This window comes from Tyto alba, unplaced genomic scaffold (genome assembly GCF_018691265.1).
Source record: "Tyto alba isolate M040663 unplaced genomic scaffold, T.alba_DEE_v4.0 Super-Scaffold_14, whole genome shotgun sequence".
In the NCBI taxonomy this organism is placed as follows: domain Eukaryota; kingdom Metazoa; phylum Chordata; class Aves; order Strigiformes; family Tytonidae; genus Tyto; species Tyto alba.
In genome coordinates, this window is record NW_024881276.1 from 30,746,117 (window position 1) to 30,773,740 (window position 27,624).

General features: G+C 45.1%; 1 protein-coding gene across 10 annotated transcripts in view; it reads left to right on the forward strand.

Annotated features, from left to right (window-relative positions):
• The window catches only part of TIAM1 (TIAM Rac1 associated GEF 1), a 188,683-nt gene that overhangs the window by 72,661 nt on the left and 88,398 nt on the right, over window positions 1-27,624 (forward strand). For 3 of the 10 annotated variants that reach the window (XM_042788618.1, XM_042788620.1, XM_042788621.1), the window contains one exon: window positions 27,224-27,403. The exons of 6 other annotated variants lie outside the window; for them this stretch is intronic. The gene's annotated coding sequence lies outside the window, so the exon portion shown is untranslated. Of the gene's footprint in view, window positions 1-7,606; window positions 7,707-27,223; window positions 27,404-27,624 lie in introns of all 10 variants that reach the window. One more of the 10 variants, XM_042788622.1, reaches the window with a different exon arrangement.

Genomic DNA, 27,624 nt, shown 5'->3' on the forward strand with positions numbered 1-27,624 from the left:
TTGTTTTGAGACAGAAACACTTTATTTTCCCAGAATGCCTGTTGGAAAAAAATCTGCCAAACCACAAATTTGCATCATTTAAGCGTTTGCTTGAGTTTTATGCTTTTGCTCTGGGAAATCGGTGGTAGGATTGCTACTGGCATCAGTGGCAAGGAGAGGCATTGATTTTGCACCACTGCAGCAGTGGGATCAAACCTATTAGACATCAGTCTTTGGAGCAGACTCATTTATCTTTAAATGAAATTACACATTATGGTTTGAGTTGTAGGTAATAGCTGTTTGAAAATGAATCCTGAAGAAAACATGGATAGTTTCCTGCAGGATCAGTGACCTGGAGTGGCCCAGCATGGGGTCTTGTGAATGCCTGGTCATCCTCTAGAAGCTGGGGCAGAAGGATGGGGGGGCAGAAATGGGAGCTCTGCGTCAGGGGCAACAGATTGGCTTGGGTCAAAGTGTGGCCTCACCATGTGTGTGAGGCTCTGGCGCATGGCAGCAGCGAGCCCTTTATCGCTCCCCCTTCACTTTGGCACTGATTAGTTAGCTGGTGCTGGTCTTTTGCCATGCTGTGAGGATTAATAATGCAAAAAAATTAAAGGGTCTTTGGTGGGGGGGAAAAAGAGGTCACTAGAATAAAATACCAGCTCCTAAACAATTTCTTAAATAAGAAAAATCCAATGCAAAAGTAAGTCAAATCTTCAAAAGAATTCGGCAAGAAAGAGCATGACTCCCTACCAATATGTTTTTCTCACTATTATTTTGTTAAACTGGTGACTGTGTTCCAGTGAGTTTTATGGCCCAGTAGTCGATTGCTGCATGTGGGGAATACATTATTTATAGATCAGAGTGTTTTAATGTTCTATCATGGGGTTGTTTAAAGAGGTCAGAATACAGAGCAGTGGAAGTGGGATTAGCCCGGCTGTGCTGCAAACAGTGCAGAAGCAGGGGAAAAAAAGGGAAGTTATCTAGATATTTATCTTTTTGTTGTGCCTCACAAGGCATAGGTCACATAAGACTTTGGGGTTTCTAGAACCAGAATGTATTTTTTCTCTTGGTTGGGACATCTCAAATTTGAATTGACATGTAAACAAACACATCTTTTTTTTTCCCTGGTTCAGAAGGCTTGTTCTCTGTTGCTTGTTTGTTTTCTCACTGGGATGGTGTCAAAGGACTCGAGGAAGGGGGCGTGTTTGTGATAACCACCAAGCCCCTCTTCCTCCCAGGGGGAAGCGGTTCCCATGTGTGAAGCCTCCCTCCGCGCTCAGCCCCATCCGCCCGCCCTGGAAGGACAGCCCCACCGGCCGGCGCTGCGGCTGGCACGCGCGGCTCGTGGGCAAACGGGTAGTTGGTTGATTCACTGCGGAGTGCTTTTAATGTAATTGCTTGTTGAGACTTCCAATTACGCTTTCAGTAAGAGTTGGGATGCCACCTTCTCAGGCAGCTTAAGAGGCCCTCGTAAAGCAAAGCAAATAAACGATCCCAGCAGTGGCCGGCAGTGCAGCAGGGTGCCCTTGAGGCAGTGCCTGCATCTGGGTGCGTGCAGGCTGAGGGGTCCCCTGAAGGGTCTCTGTGCCCAGCCCTTGCCTTGGCTCTGAAGCAGCCCGTGCAGGAGGCTCCGTGGTCTTGCTGCTGCCGGCGCCCACAGCAGTTCCTGCTCTCCCTCGCTGCGGGCGGTCGGCTTCCCAGCGGCGAGGCCTGGGGTGGCAGGTTGGAGGTTAGCTCATGGGAAACCAGCAGTGGTTTAACTCTTGTATTTTCTAGCATCGTCTAGAGTTGGTCTAGGTTACGGGGTAATTAAGAGCTGAAACTCACAGTGATTTTAACGGAGTTTAACAAATTGCCAAGCATTAGCTGGGCTGCAGGAACTGTGTACACGCTGTTAGGAGGAGCACAGCAAATGTGCTGTGGTGCAACTTCACCAAGAGTGGTATAGGATAAATTGCATTACGTTGTATTGCCATAGGTGCACCTGAGTTACAGCTAATGAGCAGTACCTCCGTAAGCTGACTCCGGCCTGACCACAAATGACCTTGCATACGTACACACCGCTGTAATGGCATGAGTGTTGGCAAGTGGGGACGCTTCAGGAACGGTTTGGGTCTGTCAAAAGGTCAGGCATATGGATTCCTTGTGGACATAGGGATGTGTGAAAGTCACGGTAGGTGTGCTCTTCTGCAGACATAAGGGGGTAGAGGTGGTGCGGGTGGGTGGCCATGCTGGTGGGAACTATTGTGTTTGTTTCTGAAGAGGCAGAAACATTTTTTCTCGTGAAAGTTGCTCTGCATTTCTGTTTTCCCTTCCAAACAATTTGGAACTGGCGGGCTTGGTTTCATATGACTAGTGCAAGAAAACGCCTTACCTGTTGAGGGGATTTTATATTGAATAATAAGCGCAGAAACAGCACTTGAATGGCATTGTTTTTATGAAACAGTCTGTTTTGTTTTGTTTTGTTTTTCTCCTCTGTATCAATACTTACAGCACTAGTATTGTTGCCCAGATGCATTTCAGCTTATGGGGATGGCTCCTGGGGGCTGCGCAGCTGCTGACAGGATAGGCAGGGGCTTAGGACCATGGCAGCTACCTGGTAGAGGTGGGGTGGTTCTGCTGCACTGGCCTCTTGCTCCATGGAGCCAAAGCCTCCTGTGTGCATAGGGAAATGTCTCTTTCCCATAGTGTTGGAGCTACTGTGGCAGTTTTCCTGGGCACTGAGGGTGATCCCTCCAAAGATAAAGCTCTCTGAAGTAGGCAGAGTAGGGCACCAGTGAGTCATAGCTGCAGATGGATGCATCAGGAGAATTGCCTGACCTCGACTGTAGCACTTTGTTGGAAGGCGGAAAGCGGTGCTTGGAAGCCTGTAAAATAGCAGAGGTAGGAGAGAAAAAGGAAAGTGTGTAGATTTTGCATTATTACCTGCCTCCATCATTTTTGGAGGATGCATGGAGCCGCTCATACTGGTCTCTCCTTCCATACACTACATTGCTGAGTGGCTGCTGAAAATACCCTAGCAGCAGTTGGGCTTTTGATGAGAGGGGGCTTTCACTGCTTGTATGAGAAACTGCTGTAGCAAACTCTGAAAACCTGATGTTGTGACATTCCCAGCTGAGCAACCGGTGCTCTATAGTCCTGCAGCCGAGCCCCTGTGATCCTCAAGTCGGAGGGAAAGCAAATCAGCCTTCTGCTGTCTGCTTCCCAGCTGAAAATTGCTTTGTTATTCATTTGCATTAACCTGGGCGGGGAAGGTATATTCAGAGTGTGCTCCAGGCCCTTAGACATTGAAATGGAGACAAAGACTCCCTGTTGCGCAAGGCCACCGCTGGGAAGGGAGGTGGGAAGCTGCTGGGTGCAGCCGCCTCCCTGTGCCCAGGCAGGGAAGGGGACCAGATCCTGGACAGGACAGGAGTGATTCTGATCAAGGTCCGGGGGGTGCAGGAGAAGGAGTACTTAATGGTTACTACAAAACAAAATTCACTTGAGCAGCACTGCTTGATAGGCACATTTCTTGCACATTAACCAATGAGCCTAACTGGAAGAAGCTAAAATTATTTTAACAGCCTGCATGGGATTACGCTAAATATTACCAAAGCCCCCAAACCCTGCATGTTGAGGGACATTAACCGTGTGATATAAACTTCCCAGCCTGAAATTAGTGAACACGAATGATCAGTCCGAGTTTAAAAAAATGCAGCTGTGTGACTGCTGCTCGCTAGCTCCGTGCCTGCGGCAAGTGTCTGAGAAGACGATTTTTAGGTTATCCCGGTCATGGGAAAGCTGCGTCTCGACGCTGAAGTCTTGTCTCCAAAGGCATCAGACACGTCCTTGCCCGTGCCCGTGCATGAACGCTAGAAAAACCTGGAAGACCCAAACCAGAGGTTGTCCGCTGCTCCTCGGCTGCAGGGGGGCTGCTGGCCTCCCTTTGTGCGTTGCTCCCCACCTCGCCGGGTGAGGGGGGGCCCACGCGTGGGGCCCCTCTGCAGCCGGAGGGATGCGGCGGCACGGCACGGCGTGGCGTGGCGTGGCGTGGCGTGGCCACAGCCCCTGGGCTGCTGAAGGAAACCTGCCGACCGAGCGCCGCAGGACCTGAAACGTTGACTGCTCCCAGGTTTCCGGGGGGGTTTGCGTGTGTGTGTATGTTATTAAGTGATCGCTGCAGGTTTATGCAGTGAATTAAAGTGGTTACTGAAAACCTTTGCCAAACATCTGATGAATTTCACTGTAAGTGATGTGTAATACATGGCAAAGGTTGTTTTGGTTGAAAATGACTAATGTGCTTTTTTAAACGGTAACAAAGGAGCCTTTTTTTTTTTTTTTTCAGCTCTGCACAATGGCAACAATGAAAATGCTTCCCCTCTTCCCCCCCCCCCCCCCCCCCCCCCCCCATAAGTGGGAGGAAAATTGCATTTTTGTTGACTTTTATGGCATCTCAGAGTGGAGTTAGTGAGGTGCTGCCCAAAGAGATGCGGGCATAGGCAGCAGGCACCAGAAATGCATGTAGCCTTGGTATAAGACTTGAGGCAGAATACAGAAATCAATTCAGTTAGAAGTTGCAGGATGAAACTTATGACAAAAGAGCCAGTGGGAGTAATTTTCGTGCTGCTTTTATTTTTTTTTTAAGCAAATTAATGCTTTAGTAACATCTGGTTGATTTCTTGGTAATCTTTTTCTGGGAAGCACTTTTTTGTGTGTGTACTTTGTTATGGAATGAAAAATTACTGTAATTTACCAGCCTGTTTTTTTTTTTAAATTTGGGAAGTTATACTGTTTGATGTGTTCCTTCAAGCTGTCATTCTTGGAGGCATATGAATGAATGCATGACATTTCAGTTTCTGTTTACTGTTTAAAACAGGTCTTTATGCTTGAAACGGTTACCTAAGCATACCTTCAAGTTTGGAATTTATAGGGTTTATTTTTAAAAGGGAAATCAAAAGAAACAGGATGTTTTTGAGGAGAAGTAGACGCATTCAGTTGTTTTGAGCCACTTGGACTGGGTTAACCTGTGTGAATATCCAGAGCTACGTGAAACCCCTTGCCCTTCCTTGCTGGCAGCGTGGGCTGTCCTCTGGCCAGGGGTTTGAGACCAGAGGAGGGCAAAGTTGCATATCCGCATAGGTACTCAAACAGCTGGAGTCTGGATTTCGAAAAAACATTAAGTAATGTGGGGAATAAGCATAACGCGGCTGTCCGGGAGCATGAGAAAACTGTTGTACCTACCACAGTCAGCTTTTGATTCATGCTTCTGGGTGAATGCAAAAAAAAAAAAAAAAAATCAAGGCTTTTCTGAGAGCATGACTTTGAGAGTAAAAAGTCTGCAGGGCTGGGGATGCTGGGGCTGCGTCCCTGGGAAAAGTGAGCAGGATTATTTGGAAAGAGAGGCTTTGTGGGGAAGGTCTACCTGCAGCCTTGTTCAGGCTCATGGGGCTTCACAGCTAATGAAGAGACTTTGTGTTCCTGAGGACCTTACAGCTGTCCTCACTGAGATCTCCTATTCCAGGGAGAGGTTTTTGGTAAGGGGTCGGGGAGAAACTGGCGGCAAACAGACTGTGAGGAAGGTCAAGGATTTGGGATGGGAGTGGGCTGGAGGTGAGAGAGCTAGAAATAGGTCTTGGTGTCACTGAGGGACATATTGGCCAATGCTGCAGTAGCCGGAGTCTCATCAGGTGCATGTTGGTTTGTCCTCATGGAAAGCAGGAGGCTGAGCTGCTTTACTCCTGCCAATAACCTGGTCTCCGATATCAGATGGTGTGGGCTGGTTCCCCCAAAGTATTAGGTGCCACGTGGCAGGGGAGCTGGGACTGCCTCCTTGCATGAGGCATGGTGTAGCTTCCCCCATCAGCGCCAAATAAATGGCAATGGAATAATTGATAAGCCCGAGTGTATGATGGTACGGAAAACAGCTACAGCTTTGTCTGAGCTCCTGGACCAAAGATCACATATCCTTGTGTGACTGTAAAGCAGCTGGGAGGTCTGGTTTCAGTCCACACTGGAGCGTCAGATGCAACTGCAGTATAAATACAGCAGGGTCCATGACCACCTCCCAGGAGCTGAGCGGGGTGGATGGTGTCTCAGAACAAAAATGTTTCAGGAGAACATGCGGTGTGTGTGTCTGAAACACAGATATAACAACTTGTAAAACGTATAGGAAGTATGTCAGTGGAGTATGCTATTTTTGCATAATTCAGCAACGTAGAACATCAGAGAAATGTGTCTTGTGAAAGTAAACAGTGAAGCACTCTAACAAATGTTGGGAGTACAAATGTGCAGGGGAAAAAAAGGTTGAAGTCTTTGAAGGTTAATCGAAGGAGTCCGGTAAAACCACAGCTCCTAGACAGTGAGTGGTCAGGCAGGCAAAATTGAAGATAAATGTATTAATCCTGTACACTAGAATTTGCAGAGCTATAGAGATGGCATGGTGATAAAAGGCTGAAGATCATATAGTACGTGGTTGATGCAGAGTAGCCAAGAGCTATGGAGTTGCTATCTAGGGATGGCATCTTGTTCCTCAGAGACTGGCTTTCCTTCTGGAGGTGCCAGTGGAGGCTGTTGTTAGCTCAAGGGTTAGGGGGGCTTGCTTTTCAGCTGTAATGTTTTTGGGGGAGATAGCGCCTTGTGCCCATGAGACAAGCCCGTAACAGTAACTTAAATGTACTGAGTTTACGCAAGTAAACCTTCAGGTTCTTGATCTGCATTCAGGGCTTTGCTGATTTCCTTTCCCCCATCAAAAGCTGTACTTTTAAGTTGTTTTAAGTATTGATTTTCTGAAGAGATGAACGGGGGGTGCACCTAGCAGGGAGTGTTGTCTGGTGGTTGGAGATCGCTCCTGCCACCGATGACTTGCCCACAGTGCAGGCACAGTCACTTGGTGCCTCGCTGCCTTTGTAAAGGAAGATGGCTCCTCACACTGTGATTTTGTGGGTTAGGGAACATTTACAAAGTTTTTCTGAAATTTATTGAATATAGTTTGCACATTTCCAGTGCATTATACCTGAAGTTATTTTAGCCTAGAGCTGTTGTCTACAAGAGGAACAAGAAGTCTGAGGAATTGCCTTTGGATTCAGTTTTGGATTCAGCTGACGTAATTTCTGGGACGTAGACCTGCCTGCTAGCCCCTGTAAATACATGCATCCTTGCACTGGGATGGGGTCCTAGTCTGAGCTCCAGGGCCACCAGAGCCTGCTCAAACTTTGCCATGCTTGCCACAAGCCTGCAGGTTGATCATCCTGTTTTTGAAATGGTTCCCCAGCCTGTGTCGCCCGAGATGGCTGGATACAGCCCCCATCTGGCTGGGACCTTCCTCCACACAGTGGGTTTGAGAAGCACAGCTGGACATCCTTCGTTTGCCTGTAATTTAGCCAAGATTACAGGCAAGATGCAGATAGCCAGCTTTTTAAGAGCGATCTTGAACCTGCTCTTCAGAGTGTACATCTCACTTTAAACTTGCTGAGACCAGACAGCTGTGGAGAGCTATTTCTGTACAGGAATCCCTTTAAAGTTTTATGCACTTTTTGCTCACTGAACCCCAAAATGAGTCACTTAAGGGAGTGCCATCAGATTTTTGAAACCTCTGCCCACCTGTTGCTTCCACTGACGTTTCTATAACATGCTTTGGTCCTAGATTGTTCAGAGAGAGAAGTAAAGCAGATCCAACAGAGGACAGGTTTTGTCAGCATATAATACTGATGAGAAGGAATTAAGGATTAAAGCATTTTCAGCAGGTATTTAAAGTTATATTTTTATCAAATTCTCTTTAAAAATGTGTATTTGAACATGGGAACATAAAAGTGTTTAGAAGGTTTTATTCCTCCCAGAGCTACTGATTCATTCCCTAAATGGCAATAAAATGTCTTGCTTCGCTGCGATCTGCAGAAAGGTGTTAGTCACGTCTTAATGTTACTCAGAACTTGGTACAGAAGGGAGAGACAGCAACTTCATGCCTTCCTGGCGGCGCCTGCTTTTTCGCTACCCTCTTCACACCAGAAGGTACCAAGACTTGTTGCCATGTGTTTTTTAGCAAAATTCTCCAGAGGTCTCAGAAATGAATACGTTTGTGCGGAGTCCTGTCCAGCCTCTCCACTTCCCTGCCTTCTCAGCTCCCCACTCGAAGGGCTTTCAAAGGCCAGGAGGGTTGGCTGGGTCGCGCTGGTGGGTGCCCAAGGCTGGACCCACCCCGCCGCTGCCTTCGTGATGCTGCGGGTGCTCCTGGAGCTCAGTGAGGGTCCCAGCTGGAGCTTGTGAGAAGCAGAGATTTGGAATGTTGGCAAATTAAAATAATTTTTTTATTCTTAAAGCTGGACCAAATTTCACATTTAGAGTCTCTACTAGTAAAAATGATAGAGCAATAATTTTCTTCTGACCTCTCTTTTTAAACCTAATAGATGAATGCTGGAGGCCAGGGATTCATATTCCACCATGTCTGACCTACAGCTTATTGCAGTGTTATCTCAGAGTAATTGAGTGAGTCCTACAAGTCTGGATATCAGACTAATTCTGGTCATCTCTTAAGGAGGTATGATTCCCTTCACTTCCTTTTAGAGAGGCCTTTTGTGTGAAGCAAAGTAACACTGTGTTTTTTGATGATCTAATGAAATTATGCGGTGTTGAGCACAGTCCTTTCTGTCTAACTAGATATTTGTCACCACCACGTCACCTGCTTAAGCATGTCACATATATAAATGGATTTATTCTGACTTTATTTCAGTGATATAGGAAAGTCATTTCTTCGTCTGTAAAAGGAGATTTGAGATACAGGAAGATTTAAGATACTTGCCTGTGAATCTGTAGAATTATGTTTGAGAGTGGAACCCTAACCTAGTACCTTCACTATAAGATACAGCCTTCGCTTAAGCTTCACAACTGAATAAACTAATAAACCTGTCAGAAAGCCTGGATGCTGCATGCTGAAATTTGTGGTTTGCAATCAAACAGAATCCTCTAGAACTTAAAAATTTAGGAAAAAAGGTCCCTCAGCTCTAAAGGCACGTGCCCTTCTTTGAAAAACATCCCCCACATGGCTGATCTGACTGTTCTGATGTTGAATACATGAAAATAAGCGATTGTCCTGAGTGTAAATAAAACAACAGAAACATGAACATGCTCGGTGTAAGTGCTGCATGTTATTTCATCAGGCTAATAACAGAAAATAGGTCTACCTGATGGGACAGCATTGTATAACGTTGAATTTATTCAGCAGTACAGAATGTGATCTGAAATGCTACCTGAAAGCATTAGCTGTTTCGCTGTGAATCGTGGATCTGAGGACTCAGGCTTTCTGATTGTTTCAGGCTGAATGTGATTATCTCAATAGCTACACATGAAAGCTATTATTTTATTTTCATTATGACATTGTAATAGTGTTCAAAGGATTAAACATAAATGTATGTGAAGAGCTTGATCCCTAAGACCATGAGGCATACAAGTCACGTGTCTGGGCCAGGTCATTATGATTTCGTATAGAAATTGAGTGAGGTTTTTTGACTAAATGACCATTTATGCTCCCAGCTTCTCACAGACCCAGTGCAGATAGCCATTTTTCATGGGCTGTCGTCAGGGTTGCATATGCATGTTGGACTGTGCTGCTGGAGTTGGGCAGCCAACTCCTGAAGTCATGAGATTGCTCAGAGGGCTGAGCCAGTGCTGCATCCTTCAGAAAATGCCTGGAGGTCCGTAGGCTCACCAGATGAGAGTTTCCCTGCTTACGGTGAGGTTTCCCTTGCCTCATTCAGCACAGTTGGTTTTGGTGGTACCCAGAACACCAGGGGAGTTGATTTTCCCATGCAAAGGGGATTCAGCTGCAGCAGCAGAGGTCACCTGTACATTGATATCACCACATCAGTGTCTCTACAGAATCACAGTAGAACTGACTTTTTTTGGTTTTGTTGCCAAAAAGGTTGTATGGGGACCAGAGTTTCGGTTTCTTCATGCTTCTAAAGCTCCCACTAGCTGAGAAGAGTTTGGGGTGTGCACCGGAGTAGCCACAGGGCCACAGCATAGCATCCAGCCTGGGCAGCAGCTGTGTGTGGAGCGCTTGGTCCTAAAAGCGCAGGAAAAAAGGTAGCTAAGGGTGTTGTCCTCTGTAATTGCAAATTAAACTGGGCACCCCGCAGCTGCCCGTGCCAGTCCTCTATCGGCAGTTACCGCCTCCGCAGCAGCGATGGTGAAATACAGCATTAAGCCGTGCGGCTCAGCCTGTGCGCCCGGGTTAAAATCCGAGCGGTGCACTTGCGTACAGCCATGGGGAGGGTTTTAGCTCCCGTGCCCTGACCAGCCCTCCTGTTGATATTTACGATCCCTTGCTAATAGGTGAAAAGATTAAGAGAATGCAATAAAATAAAAATTTAAGAGTGAGGAGAAAGGAGAAAATACTGCATTATCTAAATTGCATACTAGTAAAATTTTATATTTGTAGTATTTTGAACTTCGCTTGGATGGTGTGATGAACTTCTTTTAGATGTTCTCAGTGGAGCTAACACTACAGTGCTTTTCTTTGTGGCAGAGTAACCCATAAAGCTATGCCAGGTTTTTCTTCCAAGTCCTGTAGGTTATTCTTTTAATTAAAAATGCAGTAAATTTAAGTGCTTTTTTAAGTAAGAGAGTGTTGAAAATATTCTAAATGCAACTCTTTGTTAGTCTGACGCAAGACAATTTTAATTTAAAATCAACAAATGTTTCAACTGTGTTTCCATAACGATTATTAGATTTTAATTATTTCTGCCATTTTCCCTGATTAAAAATTGAATTATTACTCTTCTGACTCTAAATCTAATTTTATTTACTGACTTGGCATGTAGAACTGGTTCCTGGCTTCTTTTATGAAAGGCCCTGTTATCTCCTTGGAAAAGCTGGATGGCTGTTGCATCGATGTTCCTTCATCTAAATGGATTTGGAAAATATTGGTAGAATTTTGAGGTTTTACTTAAGGCTGGTCTAACTGACAACATATTAATGTATTTAAGCCCGATGCCAAAGCATCAGGATAGTTTGAGTGACATCAATCACAACTTAATGGTCAATCTAGTCCAGGATGTCATGTTTGGTATCACATCAGCTAAATTAAAATTTGTAGTTAGCTGTCATGACACCGAACGTCATTTATCCGGATTTATTCTTTTCTATATGCAAATTCAAACCCATTCCAGTACGCATAGCCTGTACTTTCATGCAGTGGCTTTCAACATCTTTCAGTCAGTACATCCCTAAAAACAGTTCCAGCAGAGGTGTGAATCCCTTGGAAAACGTCAGCAGGCAGCGTGCTGTGTTCTGTGGCCGCTGTGACCGTGCTCTCTCCGTCCCCTGGGGTCCAGTGGGCCACTGCAGAGACCACAGCTCAAAACCCACTGGACAGGCTGCCGAGGCATTTGAACACGAAGGCTTGAGTTATCACTCCTGTGCCATGGGCTCACCTGGCTTTGGTGTTTAAAATGGTTGCTTGCATACCTCCAGGTCGTGCAAGAACGGTCCTTGTGAATTGTTTCCTTTTCGTAGAAATTTATCAACCTGTTACACTTGTCACAGCAAAGAAATCAGCAAAATTAACAACATCTTGTTTTTTTAATTTTATGTTAGTACTAAGCACTGTGTTCACTATTGTTCGGTTTTGTTATTTAATGCTTGCCTCAAATACAGGCTAAGTTAGAAAATATGTACAGTAGGACATCTTATTTGTCTGTTCACACCGTGTGGCATTCTTCCGATTATTTCCCTCAAACTCCATTAAGGAATTAATTGGGCAAAATCACCCATGGCAGACAAAAAGTTCTTCACTGTTTCATTTTGATAGATAGCATCTTAAGTGATGTACACTGCAAGAAAATGTCCAAGTAGTGTTCTTGTGGGATCAACAATTCATAATTCAATTTAGTCCAAAGTCACTGGCTGACAGGTTAAACTGAGAACTGTCCTCATGTCTCCATCAATCTTCATCTGAAAATTCCCTGCAAAAAATGCTAGCCCGGGGAAGGCTTCATTGCCAATAGGCGTGCTAGCAATCCTTGCTTTGCATTGATCTGTGCTTAAAGCTGCTCACTTGAATTATGGGCTAATTCTGTCTGGAATTCTGCATATCTTTTTAATCTTGTTTCTTTTAATAAAGTTACTTGTCAGGGTGATATCTGAAATAATGACCTTGGTGTAGCACTGGGGGACAATACTTACCATCAGTCATGTGAGTGTTCATATAAAAACATCCCTTGAGTCTGGTGGGTGCCAAGTTCCATTACAGCAGTGCTGAGCTTTGCTCAGGTCTCGTATTATAGCATTTGAATATCTTCCTTGTGAGTGGACCTCAGATTTCTGTGGGGGAAAACAATATGGGTTCTGGAAATCTTGCATAAACAAATTACACATGGTGAGTGGGATGCTGCTATGTTTTCCCTGCTTATTAAAAGTTCCAGTAAAAAGGTCTCGTGATGATACAGAAATATCCCAGAATAGGCTTAGTCAGAAGAAACTGGGAGCCAAAGCAAGGCTGCACCTTTTTCTTTTGAAACACCATCCCGCCTGTTTGCATTTTCTGCATTTTTCATGATGTACTGACAGAGAAATGTCAGGGTAAGTTTCCTGAAAACAAAGCATTGAATGAATAAAGTTTTTTTTTCTCTTATTCATGAAAATGGTTATGGGCCTTTTTTTTCCCTAAGCCTGTTAGGTTGGGCTTTAAAAAAACGAAACCCAAACCCCAAACAATACAGTAAGACTAAAAGCACCAGAGCAGGTGTTGCCCACTTGCTAAGACCAGTATAGGACTCTTTTCCTTTTAAAAATGTGGTTGGAAGTCAGGCATTAAGGAGGAAGATGCAAATGGTACTATTGAGCATAAACGTAGAAAGTCGGCCCTGTGCCCTAAAATTACGTATTTATGTGCAGCACTGTAAGAAGAGCAGGTTATTAACCTTGCTGAGCTCCTGTGAGCATGTATAAATCCCCGCACAAAACCTTCCTAGAGTTTTCCCAGCCTTTTTGCTCATTAGGAAGATTAACTGCAATCCCTTTCCTTTCCCCTCCCATTCCAATATTCCATATCTCATTAGCTGCCTCATGATCTGGGTTTTTTCTCAATGCTTCATGCCTGAAATTAAGCACCAGCTTTTATGAATGGCTCTGAGAGATGCGCTTGTATTACTTGGCAGAGATTTGGCATGACTTTCTGCCTGCCCACAACTAAACTATTCTCGTGAAGATTTTTCGCTGCCAGCATATTCACCTCCATGTTGCAGTATTGGTTAGAGCCATCCAGGTAAGTTTTTCTGGTGTTTCACTAGATGCTAAAAAACAGTTGCAGCATGTTCTGTGTGTGCTTCCTCTGGGAGCCGCAAGAGGTGTTTGACCGAAAGCTTGAACCCAGCGGCCTGGGATGTGCTTGGATGCACATTTGGCCGGAGCTTCCTGCATCTCTCGTGTAAACAAACACTTTTAAAAATTTCACTTCCGTGTTCAGATTTCACTGGGGCATTTTTCCTTGTTGGTATGGGAGCTGTCAGCAAAGGTCTCTGCCTAATTTGCTGTCGGGGCCTGGGCAGGTGGTTTGCCTTGAAAAGTTTGAGATGCCCATTGTTGAAAATGTTTTGCAAGTTACCTTGTGCTGGGAAAGGTACATGGCAGGGCAGACTCTGCAAGCTGGAGCGGAAAGGTACCCTGCAAAAGTGATTATACATTTCTTTTCATGGTTTGTGTTTGTTTTTTTTTTTTTTTTTTTAAACTATTTTTTTTTTAAACTTTTTTTTTTTTTTTTTTTTAAGAGGCAGAGAATACGTTCAGGCATGTTAAAACCTGTGTGAGCAGGAATAATCGAGTGCCTCCCTCCTTTCCCACAGCTGGGCGTAGATAAGACGCGCCAAACCTCACCTCTGGCTTCTTTTGTTCGTGGCCCTCTCATGCGGGGGCTGCTGCGTGGCCTGTTTTGAGATGATCGGCGTGAGGCGGTCGAGGGACAGTTTGCCTCTTTTCCTCAGCCCGTGGCACACAAGCAGCGCTGGTACCCGTGAGCAGCATGAGTGCCCGTCCCTGTCCCCATCCTGGGGGGTCTGCGCCCCCCTCACACCACGGTGCTTGCTCTTGACCCCTAAATTACCAGGCTGGTGGTGCACGGGGCCCCTTCCCCGCCACATCACACCGTCACAGGGAATGAGGTCTGCTCCAGAAGCCACCTTTTTCCTCCCGTTCCTCTGTCTGGTGAAATCACTCAGACTCTTCAGGGTAAAGCAGAGCTCACAGTGAATGCGGGTGGTAGAAACTGGCCTCAAACCACGTTTCCAGCTGTCGCTGTAGTGGTTTATTTGTTTCATTTAAAAACCGTTGCAGACATGGCTGGTTTAAATTACTTCTCCCTTGCGACCTGCTGTGCTGATAAGTGGTCAGGCTAAACAATATCCTGCATATTAATCGGTGTGGTGGGATTTTGGTTGATGCTTGGAAGAGCGTCACTCTTGTTTTTAACATTAAGTTACTCTTCAAATGTTTTTATTATCTTTAAAAGAGTTCTACTGCCTGTATACATAATTTTTAATCTAGTAATTAAACCTGAAATGAATCCTGAAAGTTGGTGAATCTGTCTGAAACTCTGTATACAAAGGAAGCCTGTCAGGTTTTTATATCTTTTATAAACATAAGGCTTTGGAATAAATGAGCCTACAGAAATTCCACAAAAATGTCACGGTTAATGGACTTACTGTTTGCTACACTATATAAGATTACAGAAATACTGGTAGCTAATTGCAGCCTTACAGATGTCACCAGGAGGATGCTGTAGTGGATGCGACAACATGTGAAAGGAGGGATGATTTTTCTCCAGCCTGTGCTATCTTCATTTGCCTCTCAAAAGTTTAAAGCAATGAACGCTTTTTGCAGAGGAAGAAGAGGGTTTGGTTCCTTTTTGGGTACCCTGTCTGAACGTAGAGGTATTTAAAGAAATTATATAGAAGATGTTAACGAGGGTGTTTTCAGAATGCTTACTGCAAGTTTCCTTTGAAGGACACTTTTTTTTTTTTTTTTTTTTTTTTTTTAATGGGGAAGTGAGATGTGCTGCCCTGAGACTGCTACCTGGGGCGATGTTGGGAGCTGGCAGCTGGGGAGAGGGGCAGCGCTGCCTGCCACTGCCTTTGCTTCCTCCTCCTCCTCCTCACTGGGACTGTCAGGTCTCCTGGGCTCGAGCAAGGAGAAGGGGAGGAGAAGGAGCCTTTCCTTCAGCCAAACCCTGGTGGGACAGCCCCTGAGAGAGGGGTGAGTGGAGCTGGCTTTAGAGGCTGAGGCACAGCCCGGTTGGTGAGGGGGCTGTGGGCCAAAGAAAAGGGTGCTAAAAATGACCGCTGAGGAAATGGTTTTTAGAAAAGTCAGAGAAATAGCATCTTGTTTCTCTGAGATTTTTTTCCTTCTGTGCTTTGCTCCCTTTTGTCTTTTCCTTTTTGTTGTGAAAGTTACGTGCATGAGGCAAAGAAGAGTTTCTCATTGCAATTCAGAAACTCTGGAAGCTGGGCTAAGCTTTTTGGTTTTGTGTGCGACTCTTCAAACCTCCTTACTTCTTCGGGGGCCTGATCCAAAGCCCATTGAATTAATCTTCCACTGATTTCACTAAGGCTTTTGGGCAAGGTGTTTTAGAGAGCTTTTATTTCTGCAGGCGGGAGGCTTGCTGAATTGCTCGTGTGGCGGCTTGTTCTGAGTGAGACCGATATGCATAAGCTTGAGAGCTTCCTTTTGAAGGAAAGGATGGTGTCAGCACTGTGGAGGGAGACACTTTTCCTTCCCCTGACAAACCAGAGGTCTCTGCCCACCCTTGGCGCAGCCAGAAGCTGGCAGCCTCGCAGACAAGAAGCAAGGGGCTGCAGTATCTCACAAAGCAGAGTGCTTGTGTTGCAACGACCGGAGGCTGCTTGGAGCAGCCCAGGTTTTGCGCAATGGGGACCAACGGACCAAAGAGTGAGTTTGCCCTCCTAGCAAGCTGAGAGCAGCAGGCCTGGCAGAGAAAAGGAAGAAAGGCATCGCGGCGCTGAGGGCAGGCGCAGGAGCGGGGTGCAGCAAGGCCAGATGGGTGTTAACAGCACATCACTGGTGTGGTGCACCAGCACAGCCTCCTTGCAGTGGGACAAAGCCTTCTTCATGTGGCTGGAGCTTACGCCAGCAAAACAGTGCTTTTGCTCGAAGACCTTATTCTAAGCTTGTTTTTCTTTGGGGATAAAAAAAAAACAAAAAAAAAAAGTGTTACTATAAGTCATGTCACAATTTTGCGCCTATAACTATATTGCAGTGGCCTCTGCAGGCGTAATCAGAGGTCATGCTCCATAAAATTTGTGACTGACATAGCTGTGCTGGCAAGTATTTGTAATGTAGATCTGGCTTCAGTTTTGAGACTGTGCTTAGATTCCTGCACTGCACAGAGCTGTCTTTCCTCTAATGCACAGAGGATAACTTCTTGGGAAAGATTTTGTAGGAGCTGGTTGAAAGCAGTAAATGATAAAGTGCAAAATATTGGCTTTTTTTCCGCCCTTCTGCTCTTTTCATATAGGTGTGTTGACTCAAAAGTAGTGGAAAAAAACCAAGTAAACAAGCGAAGGAGGGAATTGCATTTGAAATACTTTGATTTCACTCTTGGGTGACTTGAAGGGGTGTACAGCCCATCAATACTGAGTCATAAGGTAATCTTTTAAGATGGGAAGACTGTCTCTGATGACAGAACGTCCAGAGATCACCAGAGCATGTGTACGGCAGACTCTGTACTGGTGATCTGAAAACTTCAACGGTAAAGACCTCTGAACCACCACAAAGAATGTTGTCTCCCAAAAAGATGTGCAAAGGCTGGTACAGCACTGTAAAACCAAGCAGCCTGTGTTTAGTTCATTTGTAAAGGTGTCCTTTGATTCTCTCTTTTGGCCCCTGTTTAAAATTCCCCTTTAAAATGGCAGTAGTCTCTTTGTCTTTGAGGTATATTCACTTACTGCAAAAACTAAGCTACTCCTTCTGTCCTAGGTCTGTAGGATCAGTGTGGCAATTATCTGGTAACATAGTGGGGGCTGTGTGCATATGGGCAAAAACAGTGCTGGGAAATTATTGGGAAAGTGTGGTCTTTCTTGTGGCTTGGAGATCGCTCTGTCGGACAGATGCCATACACGTGAATTCAGGAACTGTTGTGAGCTCAGGTGGGCTGAATAATACACTTGTAGTGTGGGCATAGGTGAATATGGTCAGTGTGTCCGCAAATGCACCATGTGTACATTTACTGCAATTTTTATTTTCATTTGGGCTGGGAATGATGCCACAGAAAATATCAGTAGCTTTCTCAGCTACTAAAATCATCTACCACTCTTTAAATCTACAGAGGAAACTGGTTATTTTCTTTTAGGACTATTTTGGGCCATATACCAACGTGAAGCATTGAAATGATGGAATGAGACTTACTACTGCTGAAAATATCAAGTGCTGTGTAGATTTACTGTGTCTTAGTTTGATGGTGTGGCTGGTATTTCACCAACCTGGCATTTTTGAAGAGGTACAGCTATTGTTTCGTGAGAAGTTTGCATTTCTAATGCGTACTTTAGCATTCCTAAAAAAATCCCTCTTAATCCTTTAGCACCGTATAATGTTTCATTTATGTGACTATACCCCTCAGTAACTGCTACAGGTAAGAAAAATATTCTTCTTATAAACATTAAGGCAGAACATTTTATTAGTGACCTTCTTTTATAAAAAAGGCATTGAACCAGAGCTGACAGTAAGCAGTTTTCCACCAACGCTCTGGTTGTGCAGCAGTCAGGCAGCATCTGTAGCACTCTAATAAATAGCTCTACCGGGTGACTTTCCAGTAATGTTTCACTTCAGGCTAGGCAATCAATTTTTCTTTTCTGGTGAATGGCTTATTCACTGAAATGTGGTTTGTGAGTTTGGGACAGCTAAGAAACTCTGGAGCCGGTTATAAGCTGCGGAGGGCCACAGTCAAGTGATACTGTGTCGCTGGAGCTCCCTGGCGGGATTAGGCAGACCTGAGGCTCTGAGCGATCACTACAACTACAGGTTTGATTTAAACTCACTTAGTATTTTCAACTCAAAATTTAATTTTCCAGATAGACTGACAAAATAGAGTGGCTTGCTCACTCTCACCCCTGCACATACGCATGCACTCGCTTGATGCTTTCCATCCTATACCCAAGAGGATGTCAATCCTCCCGAACCAGGGAGGTCCAGATGAATGCCCTCTGTCTGGTGAGCCTAAAAGCTCCATTTTCCACCTCTCCTGTGGGAGGCACCTTCACAGGAGGCTTTCTTGAGTTACTACATTATCGGATGTTTCTGGAACAGTTGTCCTCAGTTTGTCTTGTAATTAGTTGCTTATTCTCTTCATACAATAATGATATACTGAGACACTAAGAGAAAGTGAAAGACCTGGTGCTGGAAAATTCCCACCTCGGCTTGGAACACTCCTCCTTGTTCCTTCTCTGGCAATATTTTTTGAATCATTTTCAAAAGAAGAAGAAAACTGAAGCTCTTTTTGGCAGTCTGCTCTGTAGCATGTCAGGAGTTCAAAGGTACAAGACCCATAGCTGGTCATCTGGCAGTGCTGGCTTTGTACAAGTAGCTTATGTGTGCCAGCAACAACATTTTACCTTTATTCACCATAGTTTGCAAAGCCAGAGGAGAACTTGAACCAACTACTCTGCTGGCCAAACTATGGAGGATTAGTCCAGCAGCATCAATATGTTACTTTTTTTCATATTGCTCAGGAAAGACTTTGAGTTTCACATCTTCTGAAAGGACGAGCTCTCTCCCTTGATGCAACTGCCGTCCATGGATCCCACTAAGGTTGGTCAGTTCATGAAATCCTGGGCCGTAATCATCTCCTGAACAAGCCAGCTGGATCCACAGGGGTTCCTCGGTGCACAAAGCTGCCTCTTTGCTACATGATTGTGTCCCATTTGACTGCAGTTTTCTTATTCTAGAGGCTAAGTTTAGTCTGTCTAAGAGAAATTACTGTGCAAAACTTGTGTAGTCTTCAATCCTTGTCCATTGAAACACGTCTGAGAAAGAGATGACCCTGGTTTGCTCCTTCAGCTCCTGGGGCCAGCACCAGTCATGCTGGGATGGCAGGGACCTACCTGCTGCTCGTCTCTCTTGTCCTGAGAGATCACACGCTGGGGACTGGCTGCATTTAGGCAGGTGTCTCTGCTTGAGCGAAGTACCAGGGGCCACTGCCTGACTTGAGGCCATTTGCAAAGGTAAGAGGGAGGAAGGCACCATCTGTTTTAACCTTGCCTTGCTTGTTTCGTCAGGATGAAATGACTATGAATACAACTATTTGAATTTACAGTTTTTTTCAATCTACCCTTTTCTGCCTGTGAACATAAATCATGTCCTTTTGCAGCCTCTTGTTTTGCCACATGAGACAGAGTTGTTGTTTTCTCCTCTCAGAGTGAAGCTCTATGCTTCATTGTGTCTGCCTTGCTTTTCTTGAAGGTAGTCTGGCCTATATTAACCTTTGCCATGGATGACGAGGATTGTGCATGTTATTACAGATAAGGTCAATGTCTTCTGTGGCAGCATTCATTCCTGTTTCTGATGGGCAAGTCTTGCTTGGTGCATCTTTTGATTACGTTTTCTTTTTTGTAATTTTTATCACACTGGGAGCTTATGGTCCTCTGGGATCAATACGAGACAAAAGAACTCTTCTGTATTGTGACTTTTTCTAGCTTTGTGTCATCAGCATAAGTCAGTGGTACCTTTTTTTTTCTTTGCGTGTCATTATTGAAAACATTAAAAACACTGGTCTCCTGAGCCAGATAATTCTCCTTTCAGCACAACCTTTGTGCAGAGTTTCTTACATACATCATAATTCCTATGCCATTTTTTGTAATCTTCAGTTTAACTACTCGTTTCCTGGAAACATACCTTGTGCCCTCTCCTCCCTTGGGAAATGGGTCATCTTGATGGAGAAAACAATCAGAGTAGCGTGCCACAATCTATATTGCATTTTATTAAATTTTCCATTTTTTCTTGTGTTGTTCCCTGTTCTGTATCTCTCAGATGTGCACTCCAGCCTTGTGTGCCAGTGAGGGTGGTTATACATACAGATAGGTATGTCATTGCTGAGATCACTTGTTCTCCAGACCCAGGCAGGATCCTGATCTGCAGGTTTTACTGTAAAAATTCTTGTCCATATCCCTGTGGTTGCTTGCACCACTTCTCTCATAGTTTTGGGATACAGATTCAAACCTCCTACTGATTGGCACATTAAACTCCTTGGATTTTGCTCCTCAGATGCCTCAGACATGGTGATTCACATGCCTTGCTCCCCTATGCCCTTACTGAAAATGAAGGCAAAGCATTCATTTTACTTTGAGGCCACGCTTAGAGCTGCTGGGTTTCAGCTTTCCATCATGAAGCTGCCGTAGTCCGACTTTTGGTAGTTTTGGCTTTTCCTCTCACAAACATTTGCTGATTGGTCCTTTTCCCCTCTCCGTGGCAGAGCTTTGCGCTCCCCACTCACCTCTTCCCAGAGTGGGGGCTCACCCCCTGAGCCGAGGGTGTCTTCCCCTGGGACTACCATCCCTTGTGGGGTTTGCCCTCTCTTAATTAAAGCAACACCCAGCATGCGGCTTTTGGTGTTGTGTGTTCCTCCTGTGGTGGAGAGCTATCAGCAGGAGCTGTGTCAGGAGATGGGATGTACGAGTTGTGACTAAAACCGGTAAACCGAGATAAACTCAACCGTGGTGCGGTTGCATCTCTGCAATGGCGTTTGAGGGATCAGGTTCTGTCAGAACGTGCAAGATAAAATCTGAATTCTTAATTTAACTTTGACAGTGCCAAGCTGGTGCAGGCCAGCTGAGTTTTGCATTCATGTTTTCTTTTTTTCTGTGTGCTGGATTAATGGTGAGGGCTTACGCAGTAGTAATGCCAGGCTGAGAAATCTGCTCTGTTGTGGTTGATATCATCACGCTAGGTGAAAGCAGCAGCCATTTGGTCATATGCACACTTACCTCTCCTCCCAGGCTCTGAATAAAGAGTAGTTATAATTCCCAGTGTCAAGTTTTGTGAAGCAGGGCTGCCTCTTCACCTGGGCCTCCTTTTTGTTTCTTCTGCCCTCTCCGGAGGAGGTGGGACCACTCAGTGCAGGCTGAGGCTGGTAGTCCTATGGCTAGTCCTGTTTTTTGGTCTGGATGAACTGCTGTCTCAGGCACCTCCACCTTGCCCTGTCCCACCGGAGCAACCTGGCTGTGGTGTCACCGACACATCAGACAATAAGCTGTCTTATTTTCAGGAAGTGTGGGATGTTTGACCTGCTTTCTGCTGATCAAACATGACTTTCCTCCGTGGAGTCACCCAGTGCCCTTTTAAACTGGCCTCTCTGTCCCAGCTCCACACACCAGCCCTGGGAAAAACTTTTGGTGAAGGCTGAATCTTGTGAGGTACTGATTTAAAAGTGGGAGCTCACAGAGAGAAATACTGGTACCAAAACTTCTGCAGAGCATGCTATAAACTTAAAAGGACATCCTCTGCTTCCATACTTTTCCTTATTGCGCTTCCCTTGTGGCCTCCTCGCGGAAGTTGTTGTTACTTTTGCGTCCTTTCTGCTAATTATATAGCACACTTTATAATGCTTTTGTACCTGAGTGAGGTACCTCGTTCTCCATCAGAGAGAGGGTGCGACCAAAATGTGGAAGCAACTCTGATAGTGCATTCGCCTGAGTTTAATTTGCCGCCTGTTTTTCTGTAGGTCTTTGGAATCCCTCCTCGGTACTTAAGGTATCTAAAATTAGATACTTGTCTTCATATCTCAGGCACCGTCTTAATGATCTGTGTGAGGTCTTTGGCACTACTTGAAAATCAGATTACTTACCTCTGCGCTTAAATAAGGATATACACTAAACGCTTCCTCTCCAATTCCCCCTCCCCCAATTATCGGCCTTAATGTTTTTCCGCAACATTTTAATCCTTCACGTCCTGCCTCAGTGGCTCCCCAGTCACTCCAGCCAAGGGTTTCAATTTTCATTGCCGGAGACCAGGGCTCTGGGTGGTTTGTCTGTGCGCGCACGTTCTGCCGTGTCCCGCTCCGCTTCTCCCTCTTCCCTCCTCCAGCCGCCCGCCCCCGGCTGCGCAGTGAGCGCTCTGATGGATCCGGCTGGGGCTCTGTCTCCTGCTCTGAACGTTCGCGTGTTACTTACTTCCAAGTAAAGTTTGTTTTGAATGTGTTTGGCACGTCCTGTCCTCATTGTGGATCAGCAGTTCTCTGCTCATTTGGCACAAGCAGAAAAGGCCTTTCCAAGCAAAGTGTAATAACAGTAATGTATAACCTAAAGGTAAATAAACAAACCGCACCTTGTTTTTATTTCAGCTGCATTTTGGGCATTCTTTTTATTTTTTTAAGTAAGACATAAATGCACATGCAGTCCTTGTGGCTACCTTTCTCATTCTTGTCCTCCATGGAGGCCAAGGGGGGTCCTTCCCCGCAGCTCCCCCGTGGCGTAGCGCTGGCTGCAGCTCCCCAGAGCGGGTTATAAAACCCCTCCGCTTCCCAGGATGCAGCACACGAGCTGCTCTTCGTCTGCCCCACGGGCTCCAGGGAGTTGCCCTCATGGCTTCACATAGATTTGCTTATGTCTGATGATCTGAAATTAGAATCCTTCCCCTGCTTTGCCCTTTTCTGTAAACGTGTAAAACCTTGCAGATTTCCCCTAGGGAAGAAAGGGGGATTTTCCCACCATTAAAAATGAAAGGGAAGGGAAGGCGGAGGACTTAAAACATGTTCAGATACTTGTAAAAATGATTAAAAAACAAACCAACCCGCAACCATGTCAATTATTCACATCCCCTCATATAAATATAGTAACCTTGAAGAGGGGGATTTCCCTTCGGCTACCCACTCTTCTCTTCCATTAATTTATTACCAAGGCCCCATGGTGCTCTGTCAGTGCCATGCTGCCGGTTTTGTTTTCTTTAGCTCTGATTTGGGGATGGTTGACTGGCAGTTACATGGAGGTTTTAGGTCTCCTGACAGACCTTCCTCCTCTCCCTCTCTTTTTGCCTTTTCTTCTCTCCCTTAGAAATTCTCATAGGTGTGGCGCTACAGCTGGAGTAACAAGGCTTCCCACATCTTTCCTTTATGAGGTCTCCACAAAGAGAACGTGGGTTTATTTTTCTTTCCTCTCCTCTTCATCTGGAGTGATCACCCAACATTGTTCTCCTGACTGTGACAGACATGGAGGTTGCGTGAGACATCTGCAGAGAGGTTTGCAATTCCTGCTCTGCTGGCCAGTTCTTGTGGATGTGCGGATGGTCGCCCCAACCTTGTCTGGATGGTGATCATTGCCAGACTCCAGTGTCAGGAGCAGCTATTCTCTTTGACAGAGAGTATAAACTGTGGTTGGTTTAAATTAATTTTTCTCACAAACAAAAGGTTTCTATGCCATTTTATATGTCATAGGAAAGAAACACAAAAAGGAGCATGGTTGGAATTTATTTTCACTGGTTTAAAAGTCAGCCAGCTTCTGCAATCCACTAGAGTTGGCCTCAGAATTCACTGTCGTACATAAGTTTCAGTGACTACATTAAGAATGAGGAACTTGGAGCATTTCCAAATTACATTTCTGAAACCATGCATGTACCCAGCCCAGTCACAGAAAGTCCTCTCAGACAAAGATGTGGGCATAGAGTAGCCTCTCTCCATCCATCCATCCATCCATCCATCCATCCATCCATCCATCCATCCATCCATCCATCCATCCATCCATCCATCCATCCATCCATCCACTCACCCACCCACCCACACCCACCTATCCATCTCCTGTGGGTTGCAGTGTTTCATTTTGTGGAGAACAGCCCAGGGGTATGGGATGGGGAGAGCCAAGAGTTGTCAGGGCACCAGGACCCTGGAGCATACTAGAGCATTTACCTTCTTCTCAGGGTAGGTGATTTGACAGATTGATTTTGGCAGCAATTCATATTAACTAGAAGTAATAAATGCTAACAAAATGTGGCCTCCAGTTACAAATAAAGGGCCTGATTCTCAATTTCAGGAGATGGGATCGAACAACAGAGTTAGAATGGCATGGAACTGGGATCGTGGGTAGGGAATACAGCCCGGAGCCACTCATTAATATTAAATAGTTTCTGTGTGAAACTACTACTACTTTCTGTCTCTGTATATGCATCCTGATGGTTTATGGTAGAATTACCAGGGGCTTCTCAAGGCTGGATGAAGAATTGCTTAATGACCAACTGATCTCACATCTGCAGTTACATTGGGAATCTGACAAAAATAATGCATCATAAAATCGAAAAGTAAAAGCAGAATTGAAAGAGAGCTGTTGTCCTTCTAGCCAACTTTCTGTGTTCACTGGACAAGGGGATATTGCACGCTAATTTTTCCTTGCTGGAAAGGAAGGGTTCTGCTTTGAGAAGGAGGTTTTTAGAAAACTACAGCTTCCATGTTTTTCATGCATTAATGTTAATGTCAACTGTCTGCAAGCAAAAAGAAAACAGGTGTGCTGTTTTTTTTCCTGATCTCTTGGCATTGTAAACTGCTCCCAGCATGTGAAAGTCAAACCTATTTTTGCTGTACCTAGAATCACAGGTAGCAGATGTGATGAATAACAAGGTGCTCCTTTAATATATTACGCTTCCCTGCTATGCAATCATTTAATCCATTCATGGTGGTTTGCTGCGAGCTTCCTCAGTTTGGATTGACTTAAGTTGCTGTGTGATGAGCCCTGTGGGAACTCCTTGGCCTGATTTTTCAAGGCGCTGTTTTGTGGCTATGAAATAAATACAGCTGTGCTACTTCCAAACCTTCAAAGAGCTAGAGGAGTTGCATTGATGTATGTAGACACTGGCATACATGCATGCATACATGCATCGTAGATGTACATATATATGTGTGTGTGTGCATGCATGTTTGCAGAAGTCAGCTCTAAGACTGAATATTTTGTCTTGAGCATGGGAGTTTGAAAATCTTTATTTGACGTTTCTTTTTTAATGAGATGAACTGTTCCATGTGTGAATGTTTATAACTACCCATCTACTGTGAGAACAGTTACTGGTGAGTTACCGGTGCTCCGAACGTGCTGTCAGCTTCCCCCTTGGTCAGGCTCCAGGGACAGAGCAAGCATCCACAGGAGCAAGTGCGTCCTGTGCAGGGAAGGGCTCTGAGCATAGGGCCGTGCTCATGTGTGCTTCTGCCTTTCCTCCTGATGGAGGAACACAGGCATCCCCTTTTGCCAAGACGTTGTCGGAGCAAAGTCCTTGTCTGAGGCTGCATCAGCACTGCAGACCTCCAGAATTTCTGCTGCAGCAGAGCCTGGGCTGTCGGGGTGAACCAGGAAGCATGGGGACGAGGACCGTTCCAGTGTGTGTTAATAGCAGACAAGGAGAAGTATGGAAAACTGACCTTCTTGAAAAGTATGACTTGGTTTCATTTGGGAAGGACTCCCCAAGTTGTGAAACAAAGCTTTTCAGGAAAGAGTCTGTGGGTAATGATAAATCCTTGTATTCTGGAGGAGCCGTGCATGCATGGTACTCATCTGTTCGTGGCAAAGGATATTGCCGGCCCTTCAAATGTACTGGAGTGTAGTGAGGATTTGGATAATGTAGTATCCAGTTGTAAACATCCACTTCGGATCTTCCCACCTTTTTAGCTAATGAATGAAAGAAGAGAATGATCTTTGTTGGAGGAGCACAGGTGGTGTGTCGAGCAGGTGATGTTGTAGTTGGTTTCTCACAGAAGTGACCACAGTTTGCTTCAGCCTGAAGCGGATTTTTCTGACTTACAAACCCCTCAAAAGCCTCTTCAGAATGGAAAATTTGATAAAATACTCAGCTGCATCTGTTTTTTAGTTCTTTTGGACAAGTTTTCGGGGGCAGTAGCAGGCAGATCTGAAAAAAGATGGCTGCAATTCCTTTTTCTTTAGAGGTGAGGAATGCATATCACAGGGTTGCTCATTGTGTGGTGGATGCAGGTGGGAAGCCTCTTGCCTGTAGGACCTTGTTTGTTCAGCAAGATTCCCGTCTTGCAAATTATTGGCAGCTGGCATGGTAATGAGTCCGTTTCAATATAAATGAGCTTCATTTTATTAATTTCTGCCAGCTTCTGAGCAATTCATGAACTGCTTTTCAGATCTTAACCAACAGCTTGGGGGAAGAGGGGGAGGTGGGGAGCAGAGAGGGGAACATGAAGGAGGAGAAAGAAAATGAGAATGTTTTTAATTTAGAAAGGAGCCAGTGACTCTCATCTCTTTTGAGAATTCAGCCAAGAGTAAGGATCACAATTTCCCCACCAAGCAGCTCTAATAACATGAAGGGCATCAGTAATCTCTTCCAAGGTTTTTGTTCCTTGAGACTTTTGGAAAAGTTTATAACTCTCGAAAGTCCGTGTGCAGTGTTGAGTTGATGTTTCACTGCTGGTGTTTGGCTGGGAGAAGGGGGAGTTGGGTGACTTGAGAGCTGGCTTGGGCAGTGCACCCAGCCCGACGGTGAGTTTGTGGTTCTTGGTACCTTACGGGACTGAGCTGGTGTACTTGCAAGGAAGCTTGTCAGTGGTATCAGGCCAAGAAAGGGCTGGGATTTGGTGCCCACACCAGTGGATGTACGTGTGTAACTTGAGGACTATTATAACTTGTCTTAGGTCTAAATAAGTGCAGACTGGTCTCTTGTATCTGTGCCTTAGTGAATGCAATTAACCCAACGATCCTTTCACTGTGCACAACAATGCACATAAATGCTCTGCCCTACATATCTGATGCACCCTTGAAAAATGTTAATGAAATCCGTGCTTGGATAACCGCCCTTTTTGTAAATTAGACAGTCTGCACAGAGAGGTCTTCCAGTTTCGGGCCTGTTCCCTGGCCAGTTGGGTCCCCTCTTGCTGCCAGAAGTTAAACCCTGGTTTATTGGAAGGTGCTTTTCTTGGTGGTTGTCTTTGGACACAGGCGTGTTTCTGTACCAGAGATTTTCTAGCTCTGCCTCAGACAGACCATCCTCAGCAGGAGCACATTGATTTCTGTGGTGATTTTTATTGGACAAAGTGGTGGGAAGAGGAACTCTCCACATTCTGTAGTTGGGGCTGATGGTGCTTGACTGGGTTTTTCATTTATTCTGCCATCATGAGATTTCATCATTTGAATTTAAGTGTAGCATTCACATGCTGTATTGCACAGTGTTTCTTTGGTAAGTGATGATAACAGGACCTGGCAGAAGACATCCTCCTGTATAGCCATTCCTGCTAACCCTTTGTCTGATTTTTTTTTTCTTCCCTCTTTCTCCCTAGGTTTTTGGCATATAGTCATAGACTCTGACGCGAGAGTAATGGAGTCGCTGAGTGGCAGGTGCTGACAGCTTCTGCAGTCCCCAGTAACTGTTCATTTTGGTATCATTTGCAATTCTATACCTCTAAATGCCACAGCTCTCTTGGGGAAGGTTGCGCTGGATACCAGTACTGCCTTGGAAGGTACATGTGTGTCCATATATTTTTCTTTAGGAGTTTGCTTTATTGTATAATGGTTTGCGGGAGGGGCAAAAATTGATGAGCTGCATGTGGTTTATGGTTACACCCGTTTAGCAGTACAAAGGCATTTGAATGGCTGTCAAACAGCTACTGATGACATCCCTTCCTCCCTCCCTCCTCATCTTATTTGAATTGCCTGCAGGGCCTTTTTGGAGTCCATCCCC